General features: G+C 35.7%; 1 protein-coding gene across 30 annotated transcripts in view; it reads right to left on the reverse strand.

Annotated features, from left to right (window-relative positions):
* TENM3 (teneurin transmembrane protein 3) overlaps window positions 1–26,299 on the reverse strand; it is a 1,286,597-nt gene that overhangs the window by 960,318 nt on the left and 299,980 nt on the right. For all 30 annotated transcript variants that reach the window (XM_085578773.1, XM_085578775.1, XM_085578777.1 and 27 more), the window contains one exon: window positions 6,088–6,154. The gene's annotated coding sequence lies outside the window, so the exon portion shown is untranslated. The remainder of the gene's footprint in view (window positions 1–6,087; window positions 6,155–26,299) is intronic.

Here is a 26,299-nt window from a genome sequence, read left to right on the forward strand (position 1 = left end):
TTCTAATTACCTCCTCCAAACTTTATACTCCCCTCCGTGGCACTAGTAACCACGAGGATGCTTTGAAATGCTGATGCAGCATTATACTGATTTATTGTGAAATATGCTATATTTAATGTAAATCATTGGAACAGCATATTGGATATTTTCTGAGGTTACCTTTAAAATGACATACTATGAAGAAGGAAGTACACCACACCTGAAGGCTTCATAAACATTTCTGTTACTAACACTGGAGAAAGTTACAAATAGTGCTTTTAAAAATCTAGCTATTGGGCCAGCTTTCTCAAAGCAATCTATCAACAGAAGTAGTTAATGACTACTTGTTCTTCCTAGTGAAGTTAAGGACCTTGGTGCAGCCTAAAGTGCAGGCAAAGGCTTCATACATGTCTCCATCCATTTGACACATACAAAAAGGTAAAATGCACACCACCAGATTAAGGTCACAAAAATATTCCTGAGTCTGAAAAAGGTTGAGAAAATGTAGACTGTTTTACACACTGGGATGCTTTAGGGAAAGCATTGTCAGATGATCTGAAGTGATCAAAATCTCATAATCTAACTCAACATTGTGGCTAATAGCCGAGTTTTAGAAATGACAACTAACACACTGTAGCATGATTCCCAAAATTATCACTCTATAACAAAGGGCTTCCAGAAGGGAAGAAGCATTTTATATGCATTTTTACTACAGCAATCTAAAATAATGTTTTTTAATTTTTTTTTTTTTCTTGTGGTAATAGTCATGTGCAGTGAATCAAAGGTCTGCCTTGCCCAGCAAATTATCTTCTCCCCCTCCCTGCAATTTGGCCTAGAGTAGATGCCTGGCAAGTAGATATCAGAAAATATATATCATTCTTGCCTCAGTGCTTTCCCAACAGTCATTTTCATTTAGAGCCTTTTCTGATTTGGAAATGTTTTCTGGGTTTGAATTTTGTGTTAATTACCTCACAGCTCTTAAGGCAAAGTTTCTTTTATGCTAATCAGCACATGGTAACAGAAGCAGAAACTGATATTAATTTCAAATTTTATAGCTAATATTATGAATGTAATACCTCTGTGGCCCATTCAGTTTTGCAGCCAGCAGTGACTTTGTTTGTACAACATGCAGCCCTTTCCAAAACAATGTCTTTTGAAAGTTTCCAATGATTTATATGTTCCAGTCTTCCTTTCTGTGGCAAGGGGAAGCTATTTTATGCAAAACCAGAATGAGTTGATTTGTAAGAGAACATTGCTTTTATGTATAAAACTATGAGTAAAAATACTCAAAATATGACTAATATTACTTACATACCTTTTTTAGGGGCCAGTGCTTTTTTCTCCTGCTGTATCTCTACTGCAACTCTAAGTCACAAATCAAGATCACTTTCACTGCTATATATAAAAGATCTTTAGTAACTTTATTTCATCTTAATTGAAGAAAAAAAGTTGAATTATTATATTTCATTTCAGTCTATTTGCCACAGATTTCCCCATGACAGAACATCAGATTTTCCTTAATTATGAAAAGGTTCCCTTGTTAGTAGAGTGACTGACTGTTCAGCTTTAGCCAAGACTTAGACACAGAGACCCTCAGAGGCACATTTAAACTTAAAGCCTGAGACATCATCTCTTAAGTGACCAGAAGGGCAGCTGTAATAACCAAATCTTATTTGCTTACTTATACAGTAAATTGTGCTCTTATATAGGGCATATGTCCCTAACCACATGGCTGGAAGCTAGCCCAAGTAATTTGCAGGAAGTAGCTGCATCACTAGTTAAATGTGTATCATAGAACACCAAAAGATACAGAAGTGTTTACATGGTGAACTACTGTGAATGGAGACTAGACCCCCTTTCAGTCAAATGAAAAGTGAAAGAGGCTTACAGAAGAACAAGCTGCAAGGACATTTCTTCTTCCACTCTCTACCTACTTGAAAGCAGTTCCATTTTAAAGCAAAGAAGAAAAAAATGGTTGAAAAATCTGATTGAGTCTTCAGGCCATAGGTCACTATGCAATCTAGAAGTACCTATATCTGAAATATTTTAAGTTAGCAAACATACAAGAATTTATATTGTGAATTATCTGTAAAAATACTCTCATTATACAGCAAGATATTATCTCATTTTCCGCAGTGATCATATGCCTTATCTATCTACCTCTACATGGATAGGTATACACAAGTATGTTTTATACATGCCAGATACAGTCATCACTGTTTTATTTACTTTTCTAGAGTTAGCTGAACAAAGTACAAGAGAATTGGCTAAAAATTTTATTCCCATAAGAAAATAAACTCAGTTCTCTTAAGACTGCTAACACTTCGCTCTCTATCCCATTAAAGTTGCAGCAAATGAGCAGCTTTTTGAAGGAAACTATGCCAGCAGCTAAAATAATCAAGGTCTACATGAAAGCGATAAAACAGAGGAGAATAAGACAGAAAGATATTACTACAATTCTGATATTTAGACCAACTGATCTTCTAAGAGTATCTTTTATGCTTGTATTTTCTTTGATCTAACAACAAGCTTTATGCTTGTTCTTCCAGCTTAATGTGCTCTGTGCTAGATGAAGAGCTTTTACTTATGACTCATTTGTGGAAGCAACCCTTAAAAACACGTTTCCCAGACAGCCATCATCATTTTGGTTACATGCCAACAATGCTTCTTTTGCAAAAAAGGACTAAACTCACCCAACCCACAAGCATCACACTTATCTCAAAGGTCATCTGGTTGAATAGCGTGACAGACTCTTTTTCAGTTACTGCTTTACAAAACTCCCATCTATGTCAATTAGAATATACCCATTACTTTATATCTCAAAGTAAAATAAAAAAAGTGGTTTCAAAAATTACTTTATTTACTATAATTGAGAAGTTTTAATTGAAATATAGGGCTTTTGAACTGTACAAGCACAATACATGGGTTACTCTGGAACACAGGAAAAAAACACTCTTGAAACATCTAATGGATTATTCAGTTTCCTAATATTTCAGAGAAGGAAAGAAGCATATTAATGTCAATGTCATGACTATTATGTTAATTCTTCAACCTTGAAATAATCTTTGTAATTTCTTATTGATAAACAAATCAGTACTTTTAAAACACAAAAACAATCCCATGAAAATTATTTCCCCATCCTCTGATTGAGGATGAGCAACCAAAGAAACCAAACCTTAAGGAACAGAACTGAGAAGTGGACATACAAAAAAAAAAAAAAAAAAAAAGCCAGAAGTAACAGCTATTAGAATTATCAGAATGGACAAAACTTCAAAACACAGAAGATGCAAGATGAAAAAAAACAATATTACAATATTACTAACCTATTGATATATTATATCCTTTTAAATAACATACCTATCCCAATTCAGAATGCTAATATTCCCAATTCCAGGGAATATAGGTATTTTTCTTATTAATTTTTTTTCTTTTTAGGTGTTTTACTGATAAAACTTCCAAGAAGGCACCTAAACCCACTGATTTTTAGAGACATAGATTACATTGTCTTCTGCTTTCCCTTCATATTTAAATATAAGGCTACTATTTCAATCAAAACCAGCTATTTAGTTTTGTGCAACGTATTGAATGTGCACTATCCTATCTAGTAATAAGCCTTCTCCAGTGAAACAATGAGTATGCATAAGAACAGTCATCTATAGCGATGCTCAGATAACGGGCTCCCTGCTGTTCCTCATCTCCTTCAAGCCATAGGCTATTTCTACAAAGGCAAGAAATACAGCTGGACACAGAGAACATAAAGTTACCCTTAATCAGTGGAGCAATTCTGAAAAGGGCTTTTTAAACAACATGTGTTAGAATAGCTGAGCTTTCAGGATAAAGTACACATGGGCCTCTAGGTGTAATCAGAATTGGTAAAGAAGTAGATGGAATAGCTTCACTATTTTTTCACCATTTATTATTTGCACTATGTTTTGGACATTGGAATATATTCCTGAATAGCCACCAAAAATAATGCATAATGGGATCTTTTTAAAAATTAATTCTTCACTGGTAGCAAACATTTCCATATTACATTTAGGATAGCAGTGGAATCCTCTCATTTTATCCATCTGACAGAATTTCAAGTGATTAAGCAGAAAATAGATCTTTCTTTGCAGGATCAAATACTGTCTCTTAAGCAACTACTGTGAAGGTTTAAAATTCATTTGGCCCTCTGCTGGAAAAAAAATATAATCTCTACTTCTAGCTGACACTACCTTCTTTGACATTTCTTCACTGCTTAGTTGAGAATCAAATGATGTGTGTTGGCTCAATGATATCACAGCACATGGGGACAAATAGATTGACCAGTCAAAAAGAAAAGCAGATATCAAGGAAACATAAAACCAAAACAACAAAAGTTTGCCACAAAGCTTTAAAATGAAAACCTAATTCTTCCTACTAATTTGTCTAGAAATCAAATCCCAATATTTTCTTCAGCAGACACAAAACTATTCCTCCAGCCCCAGTCTCATCTCAATTAAAAAAACCTCAAAAACAAAAACACCAAAGCTGAGCACGCTCAACATATTTTAAAAAATAGCACCATGTGATGCAGAACAAGCATTTTTCTCCACAGAGAAGACTGTCACCAGAAAGAATTTTATGTAATTTTGTGATGATGAGAAGAGATGCAGTTTGAATTTATGTAAATATTTATACAGAATCCTTCAAAAGTACTCAGCTGCCTTCAAGTGTAACAGACCAGTAGCAGTAAATAAAAAGCTCTAAAAAACAAGCCCTATAAAAAGAAATTGACCAAGAAAAAGTAATAAAGCACTTCCTAAAATATTGCATCCTACCCAGGCCAAAATCTTCATATTGCAAATTAAGCTAATTCTCCCTTCAAGGTCACTAACTCTCCCCCTTTACTTAAAAGAATAGTAAAAAAAATGATTCAACATTTGTGTCAACTTATATACACCAAAACCACAGGAGGTATGTTGATTAAGATTACTCAGCCTATCTCTTTCTTAAAAGATTTAATCTGATCTCAGTTCATTGTACCACAGTTTGAAGAGGTGGAAGATTGTGTAATTGTTTTTAATAACTCACAGGTAGAGATGAATTTAGGAAAAGAGGTAGGAACTTAATACTACATTCAAAAACAAATAACCAAAACTATTCTTAGCACACTTTGTAAGGACACTGATTGTTACCGACCCCTCAAAACACTACAGGGATTTCTCTTCTGATCTTGATCAGACATTGCCACAAGCGATGATGTCCTGAGGTCATAAAAGCCCTCTAGGCAGCAGCACATTCTGCTTCTGAGTGCAAGAGTGCCTGTCTCTCCCTCCAACAATCCTTATTCAGTATCTAATGAAAACTGAAGGCAAACTGGAAGCTAATAAAAGATATAACCTTCCTAAATCAATCCCTTGGTAATAAACACAGCAAGTGATATAAATTTACTTTTATATTCAAACTTACAGTAGGTGTGTGTTCAAAATTCATTTACAAAGGACATAAAGCCTTAATGTGGACAGCAATTTCCAATTGCATTGTTTTGCATGGAGACTGTTAAAAGCTGTTAAGGAGAGCAGTGTCTTTATAAAAGACAATTAAGTCCTTTTTTTAAATTATTGTTGATGGCATGCAGCCACTTATTTTTAACCTTGGCTGCAAAACCCCAAAACAATAACCTATCGTGAACTACTTCTGTACCTTTGTTTAGTCTTTCAGAACACTGACTTGTTCTCCATTTAAACATCAATTTTCTGCTTTTCTTAGCCCCTGTTATCCATTAAAATATAATAAAACTCTTTAAAGGTATAGTAATTATTCCAACTTAATTTTCTAATAATTTTAATAAGTTCAAAAAATTGTTTTATAAACACAGTTATGCCCATTCAATGAAAACACTGGGAACTATAGCCAAATGAAACAGAAGCCTTTACTGTGATTGGGTTTTCCCTCTTGTGAAAGATAACTAAATGTTCTGAGCAAGAGCCATCTGATCCACTGAGAAAACCTACTTGCATATTTCAGCACTGACAATATTGTGGGTGGTCATAATAGCTTCCTGGAACACATTTAAAGTAAACATAGAACACTTAAAAAGAAAATTTCTTCATTAAAAAGAAATTATAACACCTAAGTACTTACTGTTACTTCTTGGCAGTAGGATCTATGATCTCAACGAAAGCATGAAGTTACAGTTTGAAGTTATTGCCTGTTAAGAAGTCAAAACAACATAAATATATTAATTTAATATAGAATAAACTTTGACTTGCAAGAGCCAATTAGAATCTTTTCTTATACAATAAATAAGAAATTTACCCACAATAAGGTAGGTCTATGTCTCTCCCCTCCCCACATGAACTAAGAATCACAAATTTAGGACAAGTGGAATTTATGTCTTTATAGAGACACTGTCATAGAATGAGCTAACAAATTTTACCTTGAGACCACAGAAAAAAATTCAGAACATGTACAAACAAAAATCTAAAGGAAAAATAAGCTCTAATATGTTCTAATACTCCAGCAGCAGACACAAATTACTGCAATATGGATGCTTTCACTTATACCTGGAAAAATAAATAGGACCAGATACTAAAGACACGTATTAGATATAATAGCACCGACTTTTTAATACATTGAAAGTGAGATAATGGTATCTCCAGGTTATCACTTATTCCACTGGATTTATCAAATGTATCAGATCTGAGAAAAATTTAGATTTGATCACATTGCCAATGCTCATTCTCGTATATCAGCTACAGCATGTGATTAAATATCACAGCATTTGTTTCCTACACTGATATATTCTAATTTTGACATAAGAGGTTTACATTAGAATAAATGGAAAGCAAAATTTAAAAGCATTTTTCTTATGATTTGTTCAATCTTACCGGTAATCCTACTTGTATTTTCACTTCCATATATAGAAATATCAATTTCTAGCAAATTAAATTTAACATCAATTCTATTACATATTGACAATGTCAGGTCTTTAGGATTCATGAAAATAGTTAAGTCCACAGATGCTTTCTAAATTAGAAGTTATCTCCCAATTCTCTATGTGATGCCTCACATGCCACAGTAGAATGAATAAAGCATGTCCATGTGCCCTTAGCTATTGAGATCTTACAACTGTAGAAGCAATATGAAGGTAAAAAGTTGTCTCTCCAGATTATAATGCTACTTCAAAGTAAACATGTATTTTCACTCATAAAAACAGCTTCATTTCAACTAGTGTTCCATTTTCCTCCTTCTACACAGGCAAATCCTATGATTCTTTAAGTAGAATTTTGTTTTGTTTTATATCCTGCCAACATTTTGCATATTTCTATAACATAAAAGCTGAGATTTAATACTAATGATGAAACTCAGAGACCCTGCAACAGAAATCTTGTCTACAGGCTTATCAAGAAATTATTTAAGGTAGAATTTCAGGTGCCATTTCATGTGGCATCCAGATCAAAATGTAGAAAAAGTAAATTATACCAGGAGGCCTTCAGTGAAAAGACAGCAAGCAAGTTTAGAGCAGCAGAACTTTGGGCAAGTGTTGGCAAAATTGCATGATAAGATTAAATAAAAGTCATAAATTGCTCAGCAATTAAGCATTGAAATAAAACCCTTCTACTTTCTTATGTTTTTCGCTAAAAGAAAACTAGAAACAAATTATGAAGTGAAAGCACATTTTGTTCATTTTAAATGCTAATATTATGCAAAAGTAGTCTTCTTAAACATAGGATACATGATATCTTATTTTTTGTACAGGTTGAAAAACATAATATGTAACAAGTCACATCATCCATGGCTTTTTCCAATATTACTCAGTAGCATTCATTCACATCATAAAACTTGGACAATTTAAGGATTTTATTGCTTCCAGATTTGAAGGTCATTAAAATAGGGGATATTCTAGAACATGTTGATATGCCAGAATGCAAAATAAGCAGTTTCTGTCTCAAAGCTTAGTGTCTCTCTTTGTTTTCTTTTAATATTCTCACTTAACAGAGGTAACTACTGTTGTGAGTCAAGAACCAGATTTAATTCAATGTGGGAGTTAAGGATAGCCTTAGTTCTCCATGATATTAGCAATACCTGCAACAGACATATTTGGTTTCTTTCATTTCCTACTTCCATTGTCAAAATATTAATTAAAATAATAAATAAAAGATATCATCCTTGTGACTGTCTCCATGTGGAATAATGTCAGAGATCAGACAGCTACAGAAGCTAAACTAGGTAGCACCGCAGACCTTTTAGCCCTAGTACAGTGAAAGCCAAGGCAGAAAGAAACTCAAGGCAAGAACAGAAGTGAAGACATCATGGCTGGTTACTCTGACCCTCTAATGCTGACCACTTTGATAAAGAAAGATGCAATAAGGACTTTACTAGCAAAAGAGATAACAAAGCACATTACTGGCATAAGAAGAACAATCAGAAGATTGTGTTTCTAAAGAGGACTGAAACCAAAGGGTCAATTTTTTTTTTATGAATGTAGTGACCTATAAATACTAGTAAACTGTGTAATAAACTGGCTTTGCTTTGCTAGCATAAGTGAAGTCCCTGTCAAACAATCATTGTAAATGGTGCCCCATGTGAGGAACAAAGACTCGCATATCTGGCTGCGCAGCAAGGAGCCCCATGGAAATGAAATGCTGCTGAAAGGAAGCAGGAAACCGGCCGGCATCAATCCCTTCTAGTTTTTGGAGGTGAGCCATGGGGAAACAAGACAAAAATATGTCCTCAGAAGAGGACATATGTCCTCATGTCTTTAAACTTATGTCTAAACTTCTAGAGAAGCACAGGAAAATGGTTGCTTCTCATTCTCTTAAGCTGATTTTGCACTGGGTACAATTGCACATTAAAAGGTTTAACGACAGCACAGCTTTCACTGTAGTGACAAGAAAGAATCATCTCTTGCTGCCCCTCCCAGCAACAGGCAAAGGACTCTGCAAAAAAATGTAACTTCTCCTTTCTGTCTATGAACAACAAGAGAAGGTTGCAGTGAGAAGGACCCAGCAAAGCAGATTCTTATGGACTTCAGGCTGTAGGCAGAAAGCAGAGCTAAAACTTTGCTACAACAAGAAGGGGCCCTTTTTGCAAACCACAATCTGACAAGTGAAATACCAACACAACTGAGAAAATTAGGCCAGTAGTGTTCACTAGACAAAAAATAACAGAACCATGAATACTGGAAAGGTGTTACCGTAGTGTTGATGTAATTTAAAAATATTACAGTAATTTCTTCACATTAAAGCAATTTTTTATTATGGGCTAAAATCCCTATATTTTTTTCCTAAATGAAAGAAACCTCGAGATTAAAAGCTCCTGCAAGTTGCTGCAACTAGAATACTAGATAATGAGGCATGATTCCAAAACATGGATCCTAAGAACAAATTGATCTTCAGTCTAGCATGCAGTACTGCAGGCAGTGGTGGAGCTCCCCATATCCACAGTCAGCCCCAAGGCCAGTGTTAGGACCGTGAGCTTGGGCTCCCCCCACAACTTAGAGTTCTCCTATCTCCTCCCAAGTCCAAGCAGGAGCCTGTCCCAAGCCCCTGTGTGGTGCACCCCCCTCCATGTTGCTGCTATTTCACTCACAAAATTTCATCAATTTCATCCAAAATAACAGAAAATAATGTTTCATTGAGTAAGAAAAGCAAACCAAACTACGGAAGATTACAGGATGAACTGTAAGAATTTACTCTCATTTTTAAAATCCATGTCCTACAAAATAAATGATTTTCACAATTAATGACAACAGAACCTGTGCAACAGAGACTGTGTGACTATTGGAGATCTATCTGCATTGAAGAAACAAAAAATCAGATATCAGCAATTAATTATTAGCATATCCCATCAAGGAATGAGCTACATTTTATTCTTTTTGAACAGTTGTATCACAAATTGCTCACATGCCACATAATGTAGAATGCCAAGTACAATGCAAGAAGACCTGCAATGTGCTGGTTCAGATGCAACAAGTAGCTATTTATTGGCAAGGCAAATGGAAAGGATGCATTCCTCTAACAGACAGGTACCTACATTTGTAAGAGACTGAAGCAATGTGTATTCTAATTAAATGGCCAGACTACTTCCAGGATAGAAACCAACATAAATTAAGAAGTTAAAGAGAAAAGACTGAACATACCTATGAGATTTGGGCAGACTAAAGAGGAAAAATGATTGACACTCCTCACTGTCCCTTGATCACAAGGGAAGAGTGACCTCCTGCAGTTGAGAGGGGACTTTCAAAACAACCTCGTCCTGACTATACCAAAACCATTTATTGATTTTTACATTTTATTAACCTTTTAACTAACTTGCCCATTTGGAATCTAATTTAAAAACATTCTCATTTTATCTTAGTTTAACAGGGTTGGAATTAAACTAATCCCACAACAACCACATGAACAGCAAAACTTTTCTCATCCAGGGAAGATGTACATCATCTTCAGATTACAGCAAGAAAGCACATTGAGAAACATTCTACCTGCCAAGTACACCTTCCATTTTAGCATATATGTAGTAATGTTGCAGCATATGTCACAGCTGAGACAGCCAAAATACACAGAGTATCACCATACAATTTCAGAAGGCTTTAAGCATTCACCCATACAGAGCAACACCACACCTCATCTGAAGGCTTCTGCCCGTACAGCATAACACCACATCACTTCAGAAGGCTGCAAGTATCTGCCCTTCTTGTCCTTTACCCCAACCTTTTATACCCTCATGTCCCTGCACTGCCCCTGTGTGCCCTCTGCTCCCCTTGGTGGTTGCTCAGTGCCCCTGGGCACTCCCTGGCTCATTGCTGCCAGTGCTGCTCCCCTGCTGCTCACAGCTGCACCCACTGGGGATGAGGCTCGGACACAGCCACACTCCCAATCACCACAAACTGTGTGGCTACATAGCAGTGCTACAAAACCCCTGGGTTTGAGCTCCCAGTGCTAGGTAGAGCCAGCTCAAGAGAAACTAGAGCAGGCAGAAGTGACTGGTAATTTAAAAGGGCTGACAGGGCTCAAGGTACCAAAGTGCACACAGCATTCTGCTTTGACAAGCTTGAAACATACTGTAAAAGACAAGAATTACCACAGAATAATTAGTTCCTTTCTTCATGCCTGCTGCTGGCGGGAGCTTGCTAGCCCAGCACCTTTTGACCAGCTACCTATTTAACATGTGAGAATAACTTGCTATAAAAACTTACACACAAAATCATGCAGAATAAGCATAAGTACATTCATATAAATTCATAGTTGTTAATCAATGGTATATGAACTCACATTTAATCTGAAGAGATATTTAATCCTATTGGGAGATCCCTTTCCATAACAATTGTACAAGCACACTTAAGAACAAAAGCAGAAAAAAAACTGCTTTAAGGAATATTTTAAGGATGAACTATATCTAAAAAGCAGTAATGAAAGCAGATAAGAGTCATGGAAAGAGTTCTATAGAAATCAGTTTTTATATAGTGAATCATAAAGAGTTGAAAGTTTTTTATTATTCATAGGCAATTTATCACATTTATATCAGCAACAGTACATTCCTATGTGATCGGACACTGAAAGGAAAACTTCACTCTATTTCTGACTCAATACAAGCCTTGTGCTTCAATCATATTTTACATCTACTCATTTAATAGTAGTCCCTCAGTCACAATTCATTCACAAAAGCTCAAAGACAGGGACAGCAAGAACCTGAAATAACTGGGTAAACACATTTTTATTTTGGAAAATATACACACTGGTAAGTGGGGACCAAAACTGAGCAAACAAAACCAAGTAAACTGGACAAAAAACCACAAATTTTTGAAGCAAACCATTATCTAGAAAAAGGCTTGGAACAGCAAGCACATCCCTCGCACAACACAGCAAACTGCAGAGAAGTGCAGTCCTGTAGGTTATTGACTTGGCTCATATCTTAGCACAAAAGTCTCAGTACAGAACTGTACCTGACCTAAAAAATCCTGCACTTCAGGGACAAAGCTTATATTATTGCATGCCCATCACATCACTAAGGCAGATGTATTATCATTATGCACTATCATCCTATCATGCTGCAGTGCACAGAACCACCAAGATGCAGGAACTGAAACAGCAGTGGCACGCATACCCACACTACCTTCCACTGAGTGCTGTCAATATTATTACCCTGTGTTGGGGTGTTCTTTTTTTGAGGTATTCTCTTTGGGGTATTTTCATTTTTTAGAGAGAGGACAGGTTGTCTTTGGTTGATTTTTTTTAGAATGTGGTACAAATACAGTTCAGCCCTAAAGTAAGGAGTCATTAAAGTGCCTGTAGTGAGTGGGTTGACACTGGCTGGATGCCAGGTACCCACCAAAGCTCTTCTATCACTTCCTTTCTCAGCTGGATAAGAGAAAAAATAAAATTAAAGTCTCATGGGATGAGATAAAGTCGTGTATTGTCTCTCACACTGCTTCCTACTCAGGGGTGAGACTTCTCACATTCCTCCCCCACTCCATTTTGGGATTTCTCCCATGGGAGAAATCCTCCATGAACTACTCTAACATGAATTCTCCCCACAGGCTGCAGTTCTTCAGGAACTGCTCCAGTATAGGCCCCTTCCATTGGGTGCAGTCCTTCAGGAAGAAGGGTCCAACATAAGTCCCCAGCATGACACAAGGCCTGCCAGCAGCCTGCTCCAGTGAGGGTTCCTTTCGTAGGTGCAAATGTTTGCCAAGAGCCTGCTCCAGCATGGGTTTTCATGAGTAACAGACTCCTTCAGGCATCCCCCTATTCTGGACCCCACCCCTCCCAGGGGTTCCACTGCAGGCTACAAGAGGATCTCTGCTCCACCCTTGAACCTCCATGGGCTACAGGGACACGGCTGTCTCAAAGTCTTGACAGGTTGCAGGGGAATCGCTGCTGTGGTACCTGGAGCACCTCCCATCCTTTCTTCTGCACAGCTGTTTCTTGCTTATATTCTCACTTCTCTCTCAGCAGATCCACCTTGGGGCTGATTACAGTCAATGAGCTGTATCTCCTTGGCTCCATGAGATACAGGGGAAGCTTCTGGTAGCTTCTCACCCCTGTAGCCCTCTCTCTTGCCCCACTTGTTTAAAAAAAAGACAAAAGCAGCCCACTACTACTTTAAAAGAAAGTTTTAAAGTATTGGTTATTGATGATTAAATAATACTGAAAACCAGAATATTTCCATTGTATAGGTCAGAGATCTCTAGTATGTCATTTAAAATACAGTTATAAGAAGCAGTGGTATGGTTAGCAATAATTAGTGGAAAATAGGAGTCAGAAAAAGAAAGTTCATATTTTAAAAGCATCAGAAAAGAACACAAAGAAATTTCTATTTCACTTCTCTTCTGACATTTACAGAAGTGTTCCTATGCCTTTGGAAAGTTGATTTTTTCTTTTTAAAGGCAAGATTTCTTACAGGAACACTAATTGGTGTGACCCAGCTTTCTGTGCCTATTCTTTTTAATAACTTCCAAAGTCATAGACATAGCTATGAATTCATATTTAATTTCATCACTTAAGATGCCTTTAAAAAATCCAGTTTACAGTTGGCTTTCTAATTTACACTGTCTCAGTTTTTTTCCCCACACTTCAGTCTTTCTCCTACCACGCAAGTATTTGTCGGCCAAGTGGCTTTTACCAGACTGAGACATTCACTTATTCTGAAGTTTCCATGTGAATACCCGCAGTTAGAAGTTCTGCCCACTAAAACAATCACTTCCTCTTAAAAATACTAACTTTTTGCAAGCTTTCAAATAGATTTCTTTGCTTAGGCTTGACTATGTAATAAACCAGTCTAACATTTCATACATAAGTTAATTTCAAGTGAGTCACAGGAGAAAGCATGGTTTGGTAATTCATTTCAGCAAGTACAACTGGTTTGCTAGTAATTAGAAGACCTTTAGAAGGGAACTAGCAAATGTCACTCTTTTTCTTCTCACCTTAACAAATTCTCATTGAAAGATACATAATAAGAACAGAATGAGGTAAGACAAGAAGATGAGATATGGGAAAATGGGAATAGATGGGAAATTACACAGATGCAATTGGAAGTAGAGGCAGAAGCAGAAATGAATGGTAACAAGAGAAAATGCTCAAAGAGAAAGACATCAAAATGTAGAAATAGTAAAAAAAAATATGCTAATGAAAGAATTAAGCAACAAGAGGAAAAATGGACTGGAGTAGATTTCAGCTGGACAGAAGGGTGAATGTTACAAAGCAGAGCTTAATGCAGTGCAAGAGTAAAAGAAAGCATGGTAAGAATAGTAGTTGAACAATCAAGCAACAGCAGCAAGGCTCCTCATGCTTCATCTACTCATAAAATCTCAGTTTGCTAATCTGGGAGAGGGAACTGTTCCATAGAGTTGCCCAGCAGGGGAAAGACTCTCCTCACATTACTCATTCACAGCTATGTTCATCATTTTAAGAATACTGCACAGAGTAACCCAGCACAAGTTGCAGAAACATGGACTTTAGCTTCTGTAACTCAGCTGGCAGCCCATCTGCCTGTGCTGCTTCTCATTTACAGTTACTTTGCTATTCCAAAAACATTTGTTGGCTTAGCAGAACAAGCTTGCAAACAGTTACTACACTGTGGCAGAAAGCACAACTTAATAGCACTTTACCTTTCTCCCCACACTGACTTCCCCTCTTTGCCATGCCCAATATTTCAGTGCAAATCTCCATCACCTGCCTCAGACTGCACAAAGCCAAGTATGCGTTCAGAAAGTTCCTATCCTGAGCCATTTGTACTTAGCATGCCTTACTTGCCAGCATATTTTTTTTTTCAAGATCTTCTGCAGTTTGGAAGAGCAATATCCTCCCCTCTGCCAGGACTATTAGGGGGAGACAGGTTAAAATAAGGGAGGAAGCAAACACTCCCTCTAAAAGTCTCCAGAATTTATATTACTGATCTTAATAAAGCATTTGGACTTATCAGCCAAGCCCACACCTACCTACCTACCTCCAGAATCACTGAGATTCTCTTTGGTCTTCTTCCCCACACCTTGGAAGTACTTTGATGCACACAGGACATCTTCTGCTAGGCCACAGGGTGTGTAGCCCTGGTGTTTTTAGCTGACTTTACAGGAAGGAGCATGAAGGCTTACTGAGGGTTTGGGTTTTTTAAACCATTGGTCACAAACACCTATTCTTACAGTTCTTCAATGAGCAGATTCTGGTGCATCTGTCTTCCAATTCCTTTTCTAAATGTCTCACTTTTCTTCTCTGCTCTTTGAGAGTCTCCACCATTTTGCAGCTGTCTCCACAGAACATCGATGATCTGTAACTATGTCATCAGCCTGTTTCCCTAAGGAAGGCTACTACTTTGTTCCATTTATTTTCAGAATGTAGTAAACCTCACCTAAAAAAATAAAACAAAACCCCAAGCTCTCCACAGTAGCCCAGGCCTCTGGCTCCTCTTCCTAAGAGAATAAACCCCAAAAATGACCTGCTGGCCTCAGGGCTCTCTGAGCTGTGCTGGGACCCGCCCTTCCCAGGTGTGCTCAATCAGCCCTGATTAGCTCCCACCCTCTCTCACTCCTGTGCCTTGCATTTGCTCCAAACTCACCAGCTTGCCCCTTAATGCCCCACACCTGTTTGATCTCTCCTCTCTTGGCTCTGCTCAAGTGAAACCCTTCTGAGGTTTCTTGCACCAAAAAAAACCAAACAAACAAACAGAAAAAAAAACCAACAAAAAAAAAAAAAAAAAAAAAAAACACCCCAGAAAAGCCAAAAAAGCCCCCACCCCACAAATAAATAAAAATGAATCTTTATACTACATTTGCTTTGCAAGGGCTTAATATTGAAAAGATGTTGTTAGTGGTGTAATAAACGTTTTAGTAATGTGAGCCTGTTCTCTATAGCAGAGCAGTTCTCCTAATCTTTTGGGAGAGGTACTCTTACGGAAATCAGCTGCAGAGTGCAACCAGCAGCAGCTGCAGAGATTGCTTCTGCAGTTACCAGGATATTATGAGACAGTGATTTTTTCTCTGATGTTGCAGTAAATCTAAATTTTGAACAGTGATCTGGAAGAACCTTTTTGTCCAAACTTCCATTTTTTTCTCCTTTTTTTTTCCTCTCACGTATTTTAGTTACTTTCTAAATTCTATTTTCTTCATGTTTTTTCCTAGTAGGCTTTTTTTCCTATGTGTATTACTGAATATCAAATTATTTATAAACTAAAAAAGGAAACAATAGAAGTTTATTTATTAGATACTTACTCCTGTTCATTATTCTTTTACTATTAGCAACCCTTTTTTCATCTGAGTATTTACACTGTCAAGTTATTTTATGTTATATAGCAGACAAGTGTGTAATAGCAGCAGAACTATAATAATAAAGTTATGTGCTATTGCTTTTCTGCAGTTATTTAACACAATTATTACCAAAGTAATAATATTAATGTCTATCTCCAGATGCTTTGCTGAGAAAATTGAGCCAATAATAAGAAGCATGGCTTACAATTAAACAAAGTGAAAATTTATTGTTGGGAAAGAATTGCAATAATGAGAGGGAAACTTGCAGCATTGCTCATCATATAATTTCCTTTGCTTTGGAGGTAGGAAGACTGTGGTTCACATGTTACTGGAGCTACCAATATGGGAATTAGGAGAACCTTGATGCATAGACAACACTAAGGAAGTGCATTCAGGTACATGGAAAGCTCCTTTTGATGATGCTTATGATGTAGGCTTTGTCTTATTTTAGATTAGTCATACACTTAGCTCCCTCCACGAATACATCTTTGTTCATCTACATATACTTTACGCTTGTAAGATAAAGAAACAGACTGACTTCTATTTGTATTTTCCCAAAATAAAATTCTGGTTTGCAAACTAATCAAGCCTTTTAAATTTTAAGTATCTTTCTATACCATTAGGAAAACAAAGTTAAAAAAAATAAAGCTGAAGCTTTGCTTCCCTGTCAATGTCACTTATGTGACTGTGTTTAACTTTCCTTTTCCTGAAGTATTCAGAGAAATTGGATTCATACCTTCTCCTCTTTTAGAGGTCTGAAATAACATGAAAAATCTTTTTTACAAATTTCTTGAGTTCAGAATTTTTTCAGGATTCTTGTTGAAAAGAACTATAATTGCAAATATCAGTATAATAAAGAAAATCAGTGTAGTTTTACATTTTGTAAAGTAGTTGCCTTGTCTTACTGATCAAACAATTCTGAGTATTCATGGGAAGCTTTTTTTCCTTTTGTACATAACAGTGATATCAAGGAAAAACATTTTAAAAATATATGCTGAAAATATTCACGATGAACATGGAAATATGTTTGAACAAAAAAAAAAAGAGGAAAAGATAATTCTCTCTCAATAACATGATGCTTATACATGTACCTGCTACCAGTTCTTCTGATTTTCTGTCATTTTGTGACCACAGCTTTAGCATGCTGCATCAAAACATTACAAGAGAGAAGTTTAAATTGGTTATCACATAATCTTCTTTTATTCTTTTGATCATGTCCAGATCTGCTTACTTGACAACATTATGCATCCTCTAGGAAATTAATCTTATCTCACTTGCTAACATTACATTACCATCACAAAATTCAATAAAGATTGCTCTCCCAGTCATATTTAATGGGGAAAAAAAAAAAACAACAAAACAAAACAAACCAATAAATCCCTCTGTATGTTTTCTAAATCAGTTTGTATAAACGTTTCTTAATATCAGTTCCAGTGAGTATTCCTTTATGTTACATAAGATGCAATACTGCCTTTTGCATACTCTGCCCATCAGCAGAGGTTTTATATTTTTAACATTTATGGTTTTTTCAGATCTACAGTCTTTTCTATTTTTTCTACTTCCTACATGCACTACTCCAAACAGACTTATTTCAAAATCTCCGTGGTTATAAAAATTGCCTGAATTTACCTCTGAAAATTAAACACTGCTGGTAAAATAGTTCAACAATGTTTCCATGTTACTGATGATTATTTTTTAATGCTTGAGATAAGATTAGTGACTGCAACTATAGTAACACAAGTTCCTACATTTATCATGAAAATCTCCTGTTACAGTGAATGTTGATGAAATTAATAGAGTTTTACAGGCTGAATTAACACTATCACTAAGCTGTTAATATGCATGCAGAATTGTGGTAGTCTCAATATTTTCTGAGATTCAACAGAGTTTTTATAATGGCTAAGTTTTCCACCGTAGCTATTAATACCCACTATGCAATCATATTCTGATTGGGCATGAAATATTAGTGGAGGGTTTTGCTTACATAGAAGTGTGGAGAATCAGTTCTAGGGACTTTGTTGTTATTGTATGGAAATACTCTCTATTTGCATTCTTATCCACTTCCCCTCCATATAATAGTAATAATAATTCCATAAAAGTAATAATTTTGCTTTAAAAAACCCAGTAGATAGTTTGTGTATTAGAGAGAAACTGAAAAGAAAGAAAATGGAAAAAATACTTGGGTAAGCAAGTGAACAATTCATGAAGTGACTATTGTAATGAGAAAGCTTCAAGACATATGCACAGTTTTAGTAAATAAAAATATGTCAAAGATGTTAGCTCTAACACCTGAACTTTAGAAAAGTATTTTGCAATTTTTGTCCATTTAACATGATTTGAAATTATATTGTATGCTTTAGAGGTGCTTTGGAGGTAATTAGTGAACTAAGTAATGCAAAGGTAATTTTCCTAAATGCTGTATTTGCATTTATCCAAAGAGAAAACAATTCTTTTTAAATTCTGCAAATTAAACTGCCTTTGACAAAGGCTTTTCTGCAAATGTCTTTTTTTCAAACTCAAAAGAATTTTTATCATAAACTAAGAATTTCTAAGAATTTCTTTCGCTCTCTCAGTGTTTTTCTCCTCATATTTTTCATTCTCTAATTTCTTCAAAAATACTAGCAAATCTTGGAAGAAAAGTATGAATTATTATTGCCACTGTCCTATACTAGGGAAAATATTTATTATTTTAGAGGTATTATTTTATAAAAAGAAATATGTATAAAATATAGTCTCTATATTTTGTTGTATGTTCTCTGGAGTAATTCTGGCTGAGTTTCATTGTATGAATTCCTCCTCTAAACCAGATGGCACTATTTTACTTCACACTCATAACCTTTTGAATTCAGCAGCTTTATTCATGACACTCTTATTTGGCATACTTAGATAATATGAAAAGCTAGATCAAATGCATTCTACTCCTTTATTTTTAAATGACTTAATTATTAACTTGAAAGCAACTTTTATGTTCAAAGACTGAAAGTTTTTAAGGGGCCTTTCTAGTGAACATCAGATTCTTAAAAACAGAGGTCATGTCTGGAGAGTAATTCAATTTAGGTATCTAATCCTGGACTCAGTCACAAGATGTCAACCAACTGCTTCCACATCAGTAGGTTAGGAGGTACTTGCCCCATCAGTTTTGTCAAAGAACAGAAAGGATTCTGGTAAGCTAAAAAAATTGTTTGGCTGCACATCATATACACTGAATGCTCAGAAGCACAGATTTTTATCAAGATGCAGCAGCAGTGGATTAATTCAGCAAAAGGCAGTTTACACCGCCTCACTGTATCCTTTCTGAAATATACTGATTAGTGGCTTCACTGTCCTCCTTGAGTGTAACACTAAAACAAAGTGTGTGCACCCCTTGTCAGGTGCACCCCAAGAGATGTCCTTACCAGATTTCATACATATTAATGGCTATTTAATCTCATGGCTTGACTGTGGCTACATCTCTTCAGGAAATTTAGCCTATGAATCCTCAGGGATTAGGGAATCTGACATATGAATGCTGTGCAAGTGTGGTCACTAGTGTAGGTTTAGAACCCTAGCAAAAAGCATTGTGTTTGTGCTCACTGAATTTTTCTTTAAGGAATATATCAAATTATTACATGGTTTCCAGGCAAATCTTTAAAATATCCAAATTTTTCAAATTAATCATAGTAAGCAGAGTCCAGGTATGTTTTTTCCTTTTGAATGTGAAAGACCTACTTAAGATAGGTATCAAGAAGGCAGATGTATGATCAGGTGTTTTGAGCAACATTATCTAACAGCAGATGATCTTTAAAAGATCTCTTCCAACCAAACCAAACTTTCAATTCAGGCCATTCTATGATTCTGTGGTTGATAATTCTCCTAAACTTCCTGAGTGTGAAAATGGAGAATAAAGAAATTCTATAGTCTACCAGTGCTTTTCTGAAAAAAATACTACCATGCTTTAAAAATTACTATCCCTCACTGCCCAAATTGACTGGTAGGGAGGCCATTTAAAAAAAAAACAACTCCAGAAATATATAAATTAGGGTGAGTCCATCTCACCCTGATTGGTAAGAAGTCTACCTCACAAGTCTGCTTTCTCTATAAAGACTTCCTCCTAAGTAATAGAGTTTAGAATCATTAATATTCAATGTCTTTACAAAAGCAAACCAATATCGTCTTGTACGCCTCTTTATTCCTTCTCAGTGTACAATAAAGCAATGTAAAAACCAAGTCTGCTAACAAGACTCAACCAAGGAAATTAATTTTGATTTAGTACAATTAAGCAAAATCTTTTCCTATCCAGAAATTCTTAATATCCTATATTTGTTTCCAAAAGAATAATACATTCCAGTCATTTCCTAGAATTTCTTCAGAACACCCTGTGCTGACAATAGGATTCAGAGCCTTGCCCAGGACTCAGAGACCTGGCTGTGTCTACACTGCTCAGTGCATTTGCCCCAGCTGAGTGAACAACTTTGCCCCACCCATATAAACTAAAGGTTAGCAAAGCAGCCTGGTACACCCATACAAGGAGCAAGCTGTGGTGGTCACGATGGCTCTGCATGTACTAGCTGGTCCACTAAAGACCTAAGACAAAATAATCATCCTTTTGTATTCACCTTTTCAGCTCAGGATGTGCACAGACTGTAAAAGCAGCACTGCAATCTACTTCAGCCTTATTTCTGTGACAAAAACCATGGGACTGAACACAGAGACAGGCTTTGTGGTGGCCTCCTTGTCACAGATGTCAGCTGAATTATCCTGTAATAGGTAAGCAAGCCGTGCTGAATGCTCTCTCACGTGTACATATATAGGTATCTAAGCTCCTTTGACTTGATAAAGTACTGTTTCTAAGTACAGCCACTTCAATGTGAGAAGAATGTTTTCTCAGCAGGGAATGTTTTCTGTAACCAGGATTCAGGCCTCTTATGGGCTACAAGTGACATTATTACCTGTACAAACACAGACACTTGTGAACACACATTCCTGCTCTTTATCATGTTTGGTTTTGTTTGTTTGAGGGTTTTTTTCCCATTGTTTGGGAGTTTTTTGTATGTGTGTTTGGTTTGATTTGTTTGGTTTTTTTTAACGTTTTCTGAAAGTGATTATCTTTTTTATCTCAAACGTTAAGGGAGCAAGCACCTATGGAAAGCAAGTCTCCAATCTACGCCATATGAGCTAATCCACTAATGCAGAAAAAATATTCCTGTTTGTCTCTATGGCTCAGCCTTTTTCATTCAGTTGGGTGGTAGATTCTTCTGTCAAACCTAGCTCACTTTGGATTGGGATAGAATATTTCAGATACGTTTGAGTCGCAAGGATGATGTATAAAATCCACTAGCAAAATAAAAACAAAGAGAACAAAAAGAATAAAATTACCACCCCCCAAAAAAAATCAAGAAAAAACTGGTATCTAACTTGTTCAGTAAATAAATAAACGTTTCTACTTCTACGTTTTCTAAACCAAGGATATGGATATTATCTGGATTCTGAGTATGACCTTTACTCTGTGACAATGAGCACTTCTGGAAAAAAATGAAGAAATCATAATTTTCTTGATATGTCAGCAAACTCTCAGATTTGATGTTCCTGACAGAAAGGGCTCAGAATGCTCAAATATTTTCATTATCTTTCTTCTTTAAGAATAACTGTTGGGGATTTACAGACTTGCACATACACAAATCTACCCATACATTTATTTCATATCCTCTCACTACTTGAAGAAGTTGAGTTTTTTTTCCCCTTGTCAAAAGCAATATACATAGTGGTGCATGTGCTAATACATGCACTTAGAAACAATAAACATAACATACACCCCACCTTTGAATGTTTCTATTTTATTAACTTTCCAAGTACATACGGTCACATAGAAATATAAAGCCACTTATACATCTCAAAATTATATCTGTGACCTTTGTACTCATATGAACTACCACATGAGAGCAAATAGGAAATGTATGCAAAAAATAGAAAGAAAATTATAATAAAAGAGAATCATAAGAAGCATAAAAATTGAACAGTGAGGGTGGTAAGGAAAAGAACAATTCTAAGAAAAGAGAAGATACATAAGACAGGAAATGAAGTAAAAATCATAGAATCATTTGGAAGATTTTGAAAATGGACTAAATAGCACAACATATGACAATAAATACAAATCTATAGAACAGGAATGGTGAGTGGCAGGAATTATCCTAAAAGAGATTGAAATAAAATTTGAAATCAGAGTATATTTGTATCTCTGAAGTAAGTCTAGAAGAAGTAAAATCAGGGCAACTTGACTGCAGCTAATCTTGGAAATAATTCGCTGAAGTCTTCGGGTGTTTCCACCCCTAACATTCAGTTATTCACCTTTGATAGTTTCCCACAAATTGAACAGATGACACAGTATATCAAAAGCCAATAAAGCACTAAATGGCCAGAAATAAGGTCTTTTAGTGAGTTCAGGATATGCTGAAACAATTATGATAATGGCTCATCATTAAAATTATTCCTCTTTTTTGAAGTGGTCAAACAGCTTATGATTATCTGAAAGTAGCCAGCCTTCAAAAGAAGGGCCAAAAGTATTATTGTTTAAGAAGTCAATTGAATGCTCATTGTGCCTTTTATCATCACCTTTTCCCTACCTCAGAAGGGTTATTTCCTCATTTGTCACCTCATTATTATTCCATAGTTCAAGGTTCATTGATTACAATCAGAAGACAAACTTACAATGAAGTAAATTATTAGTTTTATTCACAGAGGTGTCTAGACTTGCAGTAAAAGTTGCAAATAATATCCCTAGGCTTCTGAGATACAGGATGGAAGAAAATTGCTTCATATTGCTTAATTTGGAAACATTAACATAATGGAAGCCAATCAATAGGTTCTAGTAATTACAGCAAAACCACACAATTCCCACAGGTAAACATGTGCTTTGTGTGGTATACAAATAGCTATCACGTAAAATGCATATTATAATCTCTGTAAAGTAGTTCATCACAAACACAACTATCTTGTTAAGCTGCTTTTGAAGGTATTTCAAAACTTCATTCTGTAATACCAGCAGTATCAGTTAAAACAAGGTCTAAGAGCAAACACTAGCAAGCAGGAGCTGAGGTAGTTCCCTCTCCAGGTACCTGAACACACTGAATTAATTTCACAGGAACAAAACTCCTAAACTCTGTACTATCTGTAAAGAGCAGGAAAAGAAAAGAAAATGTTCTAGAGGGAATGCTTGGACTTTGCAATGGGTGGAATTCCTGGTGCACTCAGTGATGATGGATGATTGCGGACACATCTCCCAAAGAAAGGGAAGTTAGCTTCTCATGTCATTAAAAACCACAGAAATATCTAGATAATACCTTTCTGGAAACAACTTTACAATGTCAGAGGTGAGTTACAAATTATCCAGCCTTTTTCTCTCAATGCAAAATCTTTGCATATCCCATATTCTTCTCACAGGTGCCAAGGACATTTAGTGGTTTTATATACTATGAACTATTACTATATTATAAAAATACTACTGGAACAGTCTAGTGATAAAAAGACTCACTGAAGTACCCTAATTTTGATGAACTGCAGTTCATCAGAAGCTACAATGCTGCTAAAAATAGAGTACTATGTTTTATCCTTTATATGTGAGCTGAATGCTGAAGCACTTCTCAAATGCACAAGCCTGACTAGCTTCAGGGCACATTAAGAGAAGAGACACAGGAAGTGAATTAGGATTTTGGCTTACAAGTGCATACCACAGCAATGTTTCTTCCAGGCCCAGATAAAACCTTCTACATGTGTGAGTCTATCCACAAATTAGTATTTTCATGAACCAGGACTCATGTATCTAAGCTGAAGGCTTTCTCATAGTTTATAATGTACCTGTTTTTAGGTTTGATCTGTAATTTAGTCAGTTATTTGCCTTACTGGCAGAGCACCTGTATGGTCTATATGCTGTCAGCTATCACAAAATAAATGGATTTAAAGATGCTAATTAGCTCTTTAAATGCAGATAAGTTAAAATACAATCAGATATGTAATACGCCTGATTTAGGAAAGCAAATATGAGGTTGAAAGTGGTAACAAATTTCCAATATTACAATTAAGCACAGTTTTGCTTTGGCCACTTTTCTGCTACAATTTTCTACAGTTTGCAGTTATTTGATCTGATAACAACTTGATTCAGGATTTCTCTGTCCATACTATCCTAAGTACTGTCTTGACCTCAACAAACATATGCATGTGGGTGACTCAAATCCCTTCAAGTTCTCAGCTTTGTGAGGGTAAAGTCAAATAAAAATAAAGTGCTCATTATTTTATCAAAAAAAAAAAAGCAAAAGCCCTAAAAATGTAAATTTTTGACTATACTTAACCCTTACTGATTATAAAAAAAGGGAACCTTTACATTTGAATCCCTGTCTGCTGCTATTTGAACTAACATATTAAAACTACAAATAAGTTTTTGGTTTTGGGGGGTTGTTTTTTTTTTGGTTTGTTTTTTTTTTTTTTTTTTGTGGGCTTGGTTTTTTTGTTTTGTTTTGTTTTGTTTTTTAAAAAGAGTCTTTAAGAGTACAGACTCTAACTCATGTTCACTTTCTGGTTAACAAACTTTATGCTTATTGAAGTCCAGCTGAATGGGGCAACATATTCTGGTACAATCATGTTAAGAAGAGAAGATGAGAACCTGCAAGGCAGACAACAAGGTGGTAAATGGGTGAGAACAAACAAACTACCTTCCTCTGTTTATAGAGTGCTTATCCTTTTCTTATTCAGTGCACTCGATTGGAGATTTTGCAGAAGTTGGACATGAACTGATATATGCCTAATCCTATATTTGTGTGTCTTTTTGTAGGATATTAATGGACAGATCATAGGAATTTAACTGAGTCCAATTGTAGCACCTCTTTTCCTCTTCTCACTGTCTTTTCTCACTAACCAATTAATTTATTTCTCTAAAACTATAATAAGTTTAAGAAACACCAATAATGCTTTGCTTTTACACACCCTGCTGTTCTTAATGGGGTAAAATTCCATTCGAACTCAATGGAAGTTTTGGCTGAGCAAGAACTGTAAGATTCTCTCCCTGATTTATAAAGAACAATTTGCTCATCTAGATCTTATTTTGAAAAATTAAAAATAGATTATATAAAGCTACTCACAATATTTAACAGGCTAAAATTGTCACTAAGAATATATTTGCAATCTTAGAGCTGGTGGCAGCAGGAACATTTGATTTCTCAATTTTTATGATTAACTTCATTAGGGAATATTTTGCCTTTTTTCCTGGCTATGTCTATTTTGCAGAGTCCTCACAAGTTAACAAGACCGTTACTGAAGAGTGATCTCTACAGGTTTAGTCTTCAAAGCACAGTAAAACTTAATTTAATCACAGCTTCAAAATATCATACAATAAAACTAATTTAATTACACTTAGCAATGGCCACTGGTCTCATTAAAATGCTAATGAGGCTTATAATTATTAAATTCCTTAATGACTGTTAATAGAAATAAATGACAAAATAAAGCTTAAGCAGAAAGTCAGAATGCCCTCAGGTAATTTTTCTTAGTGACAATTTCAGAGGATATAGTTTCTTTGCAGCATTCAGAAAAAGGCAGATTAAAGTTTGTGGTAAGAGGATGTAAAAAAAAAATAATGCAGTTATAGAATGCACATGTGGCCAATCCACTGTCTCCACTTAAAATATTTAAATATAGCTGATGTAAACTTTCCTTGTCTGGAGTCTTTTAGAGTATTTGTTTTCATGTCACGTGCCAAATACAGAAAAATCAGATGCATATCTTAAACTTACAAAGAAATTCTATTCAGAACATTTTTCTCACCTTATTTGTAAAGTAGTCATAATATTGGCATCTGTATGAAAAGAATCAGAATGAAGACTAAAAATGGGACCTGTAAATACTCAGAGATAGGAATAAAAATTATTCGGCATTCTGTTTCAGAAATGAGAAATATTTTACCTAAATCCAAAGCAGCATTTGCACATATAATTTGCAACATATTCAAAAGATGCTGTGCACGTCTTCTAAAACAAAAACACATTTCAAAGCCTCAAAAGGCAGTTGTCATTTGGCCAAATGTGAAGCAGCCTCCCCTATCCGCACGCTTTGACAGCTATTCTTTGCTCCAGGGTGTCGGGCAGACAG

Source organism: Lonchura striata, chromosome 4 (genome assembly GCF_050655825.1).
Source record: "Lonchura striata isolate lonStrDom1 chromosome 4, ASM5065582v1, whole genome shotgun sequence".
NCBI classification, from domain to species: Eukaryota; Metazoa; Chordata; class Aves; order Passeriformes; family Estrildidae; genus Lonchura; species Lonchura striata.